The sequence below is a fragment of the Pristiophorus japonicus genome, unplaced genomic scaffold (genome assembly GCF_044704955.1).
Source record: "Pristiophorus japonicus isolate sPriJap1 unplaced genomic scaffold, sPriJap1.hap1 HAP1_SCAFFOLD_262, whole genome shotgun sequence".
Classification (NCBI taxonomy): Eukaryota; Metazoa; Chordata; class Chondrichthyes; family Pristiophoridae; genus Pristiophorus; species Pristiophorus japonicus.
Window position 1 is genome coordinate 448,576 of NW_027252362.1, and position 6,803 is coordinate 455,378.

Sequence of the window (6,803 nt, forward strand, 5' to 3'; positions counted from 1 at the left end):
TGAAGCACTTGAGACCGAAGTTAAAGTTCTATATATGTATCAATAGAATCAATTTCCACCAGTTTCTTTAAACCCAATAACATAATTTATTTCTAATGGGTTGGATGGAGGATCATGATCCATGTAAAAAATTGTTATCGTTTCACTTGAACTGAATGCTCATAAAATATTGGAGTGGGAACTAACTGGATAATAGCACAGCTGGCAACATTTGCAGAATAGATTCATGCAGCCAAAACGCACAATGACAACCTGGGACTGTGCGGCACCGAATCCTCCGGGAAAAAGAGTTGAAGGCTACGTCCCTGGGTGGGCTCGAACCACCAAGCTTTGGGTTAATAGCCTAACGCGCTAACCCATTGTGCCACAGAGACCGATGAAACAATAATGTGCAAGACATCCAAAACCAGGGTGTCAGTCAGTTGAAGCTTCAGATTGCTCAGACCGGGATGGAACTTGTCCACTCTCAGTTGTACTTTTCCCAAATAAATGGAGGGACATTCATTGTGGATGCGTGGAAGCAGTCTGGTCCCGCACACTGCAGACACTTCCATGTCACCGCCAACCTGCTCTCCCGCAACCGGTCTGATCTACCTTCCAGCCTTCCAGTGCCTTGTCTGTGACAAAGTATTCTGATTGTCCCGAAGCCGGTATTAGGTTTGAATTCCTTTTCAGCTCCTGACTGCGGATATTCCTGTGATTAAACGGGAACTAAATGCTTAAAGGGACAGTTGGATTCACCGTTTCTTTGCTTGGTGAAATTTCAAAGATTGAAAGCGACGCACATCAACCCCAAACCTCCCGTGAGATGGAAGCCCAGTTGCTGTTTCAAGCTTGAATGCAGGTACAAGCAGAACTTATTCAAAGAAAGTCCAAGTCCCTGAGGCACCTGATTATTTGCACCGAACGCCTTTGCAAAGAGTTGAGGTTCATGTTTGGTGATCTGGGCACATCTTTCCCCAAACTACAACACTTCAAACATAACTCAATGGCTGTAAAGCGCTTTGGGGCGTCATGAGTTCCTGAAAGGCGCTGCAGATATGCAAGTCCTTCTTTGCAAAAGTTCGATGCAATTTCAAAATTTGCGAGCGATATCAGGGCTCCTCTGGGAACCCTCGTAAATTTCAATGAACAACTCCGAAGGGAGAATCACAGCCCGAGACCAACGAGCCAACTGTTTGACAAACGTGAAGATAAGGTGCAACCATGATCAAAGCATTTTTTTGTGTGTCGCTATTCAGAACAGAAGAACTTCAGAACTAGGAGCAGGAGTAGGCCATATGGCCCCCTGAGCCTGCTCCGCCAGTTACTATGATCATGGCTGATCCGATCATGGACTCAAGTCCACATCCCTGCCCGTTCCCCAAAAGCCTTATGCCCTTATCAGTTAAGAAGCTATCTCTGTCTTAAATGTATTTAATGCCGTGGCTTTCTCAGCTCTCTGAGGCAGTGAGTTCGACAGATTTACAACCCTCTGAGAGAAGAAATTCCTCCTCATCACAGATTTAAATGGGCGGCCCCTTATTCTGAGATTATGCCCCCTTGTTCTAGTCTCCCCTATCAGTGGAACCATCCTCTCTGCATCCACCTTATCAAGCTCCCTCATTACCTTATACGTTTCGATAAGATCACCTCTCATTCTTCTGAATTCCAATGATTAGAGGCCCAACCTACTCAACCTTTTCTCATAAGTCAACCACTCATCTCCGGAGTCAACCCAGTGAACCTTCTCTGAACTGCCTCCAAAGCAAGTATATCCTTTCGTAAATATTGTAAGTGTTTGTGATCCTCGCCCAATTGCCAGACGGACGGTTTGAATCGCCCCCACCTTACGAAAGTTCTAGATCCGGGAATTATTATTCAGAGTGTAAATTAAATGAGTCACGGAAAGGGATACTTTGGTGATAAATCGTAGTATATTTATTTGGTCTAACATAAAATGGCTAAAACATGCAAGGCTAAACGAAATCACTGTCTCTGTGGAGAATAAAATCCAGGTTACAAACAACATACATACAGTACAGGAATGAACCGAGTAACACGCAGTAATTCCCTGGTGGATTCTAACCCCACCCCTACCAATGAATTACCCTCCCCAGAATAGCCCTGAAAAGCTTCACTTCTGAGAAAACCCTGAGCCCTTACACAGCTGGCCTGGGATATCTGGTTACTGGCTTGGGACACTCGCAACCATGTTCACCACCACACGCAGCACGTTTCCTTGCTCAGCTCAGCTGTGGGAAGTCACTGCCTGGTCTTCAGTCTCGGTGGCTTCTTCTGCAGTACTGCGGCCCCTTCCTCTGGTATATCGATCGGTGGAACGAGAGCGAGAGGGAGAGGGGGCTCTCTCTAGACACAAGCTGCAAGCTGCAAGCTCCAAGCTTCACACCAAGCTCCAAGCTAAAAATAAAGTGGAAAGGACCCTGTCTTTCTGGGAGTCTTGCTACCCCTATCTTTCCCGCCAATCTTTAAAACCCCTTTGTTTCTAAGCATGGGTACTTAGTCAGTGATGGGCCATCCCACCCATGCATTGGGCTGATGGCCCTTAGTCTGGCCATCTCTCTGAGCCTTTGAGTTGGGAAAGTCCCAGCTCCTCCTTGGCTGGCCAGGCTGGTGGGTTCATTGTTCTGTGTCTCCTTCTGAGATGGAGGTGAGAAGTGCTTTTACAAATTAGAGTGGCTTTGTCAGTGGCCCCCCTTCCTGGCTGACAGCTCTTTTGTCAATGGATGACTGACAGCTCTTTTGTCCCAGCGAACTGCCATGCGGTCTCTGGAGATTTAACAAAACCAGCTTTTTCACATATCTGCGCAGGGTGTCCACAGCACAGGGAAAATAGTCTCAGAAAAATAAAATCCACAAAATATTCTCGACTGAGTCTATTCTTTCAACAGAAACTTTGTGATCTCTTCATTACGCTCTGCTAATTATTGATCTTGCCACGTAAAAAGTGCGTTGGCATTGCAATGCATTAATGTAAAATTAATGAAAAGAAAATGCAACGTTTTGTCGAGTGCAAAACATGCAGTGCCTGCATTTCAAAAAGCATTGCTTTTATTCATCCTGCGAAATGCATATTGCACAGATAATCTCAGCACACATTGTGCAGGCAAAGGCAGCATTAGACAACAAAGTGATTTGTCCTCCGCTGATTTGTAGCAGATAACTGACGGTTGAGCACACAATTTGACAACTAGACTTCTAGATCAAGCATCAATGAAAAAGGCAACAAAACTGCCCACCAGCACCAGGTGTCTTTCACTTGTTTGTCCCAAATTTTCAGCAGCTGGGTGTGGAAAGTATTTTTATCTAAGCTGATACCATACGGTAATTGTGTGCCTTTTGATTAAAATGGAATCCTGGCCCTTCCAGAACTTTCTGCATTTTAGCAGTCAGCTTGCATAAACCTGGTTTGAGATGGCTGATGGCCATCAGACAGCTAGGAGACAAGTCATGCTGAGACAAGTCATCCCCCATGATGCTCTCCTATTGTCTACACTACAGGAGTTCCATGTCACCCCACCCTTATCTTCTCGCCATTATCTCTTTCCGAGACCTCATCCATTTGATGCAAACAGATAAACTGACCAGGAAATTGAAACAATCCTGACACAATACAAGACATGTGATAGCCCATTACCTATGACTCATGGAGTAATGGCCGTTTGGCTTCCTGATTACCCTGACAAAAGGAAATATCTGTAAACCATGTCAGGACCAGGATATAGTAATTAACTCTTTATCTGTATTCACTGACTGTGAGACAGCAATACACAGGGAGAGGCCAGAACTTTGGTTTTACTGTATAAATATCTTGTTAAATTGAACCATTTCGGAGGTGTTCACTTAGCCCTTGACTGAGTGAAACCTACCCCTTGCGAGCAAGTAAATTAAAAAGGAAACTTCTACCGGAGCTGCAAGTGTCGGAGTCATTTTTTTCGGAGGTCGAGATTTCGACATGGAACAACAAGAATTTAGGTTTCACTGAGATTTGTACTCAAATCAGTAGATTTAAAGTCAAGAGGGCGCACCATTACACCATGGAACCAACTATTCCAAAACATTTGAAACATACTTCGTCACAGACAAGGCACTGGAAGGCTGGAAGGTAGATCACACCGGTTGTGGGACAGCTGGTTGGTGGTGACATGGAAGTGTCTGCAATGTGCGGGACCAGACTGCTTCCACACATCCACAATGAATGTACCACCCTTTAGTTGGGAAAAGTACAATTGAGAGTGGATAAGTTCCATCCCGGTCGGAGCAATCTGAAGCTTTAACTGACTGACACCCTGGTTTTGCATGTCTTGCAGTGTGTATCTGTGGCGCAATGGTTTAGCGCATTCGGCTGGTAACTGAAAGGTGGGTAATCCAAACCCATCTCCGGGCGAAGCCTTTTAATGTTTATCCCCGAGGATTCGGTGCCGCACAGTTCCGGGTTGTCATTGTACATTTTGGCTAAACGAATATATTCCGCAAACATTGCAAGCTTTGCTGTTATCCAGTGCGTTCCCACGCCAATACGTTTATGAACATTCAGCACAAGTAAAACGATAAAATTTTTTTACATGGATCATGTTCCTCCATCCAGTCCAATCAAAATAAATTATGTTATTGTGTTTAAAGGAACTGGTGAAAATCGATTCTATTGATGCATATATCGAACTGGAACTTCGGTTTCAAGTGCTCCTCCTATCAAGAATAGACACACACATAATTAATGGTTTTACAACTGAGTCATGAACACTTACAATTTCTCATACAGCATGTAAATGAGATAGGGATAAAAATTCATCACATGGAAAGAGAAAATGAATGATTAAAGATACTACTGTCCCTCAGTAAGTATATTATTATTTATTTCATCCTGAAAAAGGTTATCGCTTATTTAACGGTGATTAAATGAATTCTTATTTTTTGAATTGAAAAAAGCTGTTACAGAAGTTACCGCCCTGACCTGGAATCGAAGCTGTTTTTCGGTGTATGAGGAGTGGTTTTACCCAATCATTTAAAGGTGATTTCAAAGAATCACGTGGCGTTAAATTCAGATCCCGGTTTCAATGTGTTTCGGTGTGAAACAAGTGGATTGAAAAGGACAATAATGACACCAAGCATTACGATGCAGCGATGCAGCAATGCAGCGTTCCCTGGTGGTCCAGTGATTAGGATTCGGCGCTCTCACCACTGCGGCCCTGGGTCGATTTCCGGCCAGGGAAATTGCATTTCCATCAAAATTAAAACCTTAGAGGAATGAGTTACATGCATCTCATGTGGAAAAAAAGATTCATTGATTTAAACATCATTAATTAATCCATTGTAGAACTTCAATCATTTAATTTGCCCTGAGTATGTGAGGAACTTTTATCCCGACCTCATTGTATTTTAGGAGCATGGTCCAGCCCCGGTATCTCCACCTGTGAAAGTAGGAAACTGCTGGAAATACACAACAGGACGGGTAGCCTTTGACAACCAATTAAACCCAGGTTAAAGACTCTCTTCTTTCCCGTGTCCTTTGTGGCACACTTGTTCCCCTTTAATTTTACAGGCTGACTGCGTTCACTCACCGCGGGGAGAAAGCAGGTGTCTCCGCGGCCCCACTGTGCTAACATGGAAGATAACACGATGGGGATGTGGGATAGTGGGTGGGGATCAGTGACATGTTTGTGTAAAGGGCAGCGGAGGAGAAGGATTGACAGCTGTCAGTGAGGGACAGAAGTTGTTTAAGGTGAGCCAATACATTCCCGATCAGCACAGAAGGCATTCACTGGTCAGCTGCCCTCTGCTGTACTTCTGCTAAGAGCGGTTTCCGCAGTGGAGCCGTTATCACGTTTGCTTTCCATGTGAAAGGATCCCGTGCAGGAAGATTATGTTTAAACTTGCTGTGGATGAACAGTCATGGGCGAGTTTATTCTCCTGTCAAAAGAGCGACAGTGGCTTCTCCCTTATTCTTTAATTGCTCTTTATTTCACTTCACTAAATAGATATATTTGAGTGAGAGAAATTGTTCCAGAGTGTCGTACACTTCATCTTTTGTTCCGTTTTAAACACATAAAATGAGGCCGGGGAATAAATACAGAAAACAAAGCCGAGGGATATCGACAAGAGGAAGAGAGAAGGGGAAATACTGTCCCCACCCAGAACTAATGCAGAAACTCCTCTGCTGCGCTGGGGGGTGGCCACCCACAGCCTGGATACACTAACGTCCCCACAGCTCATTGACTGTCGGAGTGGGACCGTGCGGCGCTTCAGAAGACAGGACGAAAAAGCAAAGTCACTGATTCAGTCCCATGTGCTTCTCTGACTGACACCGGGGAAACGGTGAGACAGATTTTGGAGCATAGGTCTGGTTATTGTGAAACAGCAAAGAAAATATGCAGTCTGGAATTAAATTATTGAATGTAATCCTGCTCGTTTAGTGGTTAGGCATTCACAGAGGGAGCCCGAGTTCGGAAAGTAACTTTTTAATTCAAACTTTTTTCAAATAATTACATGCAATTAACTAAACTCTGTGGGAGGCGGGGTGATTAAAACATCACCGATCGGAAAGGAATTGTCCGCGGGAAGCCTCCAACCGGAATTTTTGGGCCAATATTCCCACCCGGATTGTTTTGCAGACTTACAGTCAATACTTCAATAACTGAACTGTAATAATTTCAGTAGCTTTCATCATAGATTATATTTTACACCCTATCTGACTTAACACACTCTGAATTTTTGAAATTGGTTTCAAATGTTCATTGCTCAGAAGTCAAGGAACGTGGGGTACTTTTTTCAATTTATTTCACAGCAAATATATTCTAAAATGA

The 6,803-nt window shown here is 44.0% G+C and overlaps 1 non-coding gene across 1 annotated transcript; it reads right to left on the reverse strand.

Moving 5' to 3' along the window:
* Nucleotides 1-300: 300 nt before the first annotated feature.
* trnan-auu (transfer RNA asparagine (anticodon AUU)) lies at nucleotides 301-374 on the reverse strand. Its single transcript has one exon. It is a non-coding gene; the product is annotated as a tRNA-Asn (tRNA).
* Nucleotides 375-6,803: the final 6,429 nt, after the last annotated feature.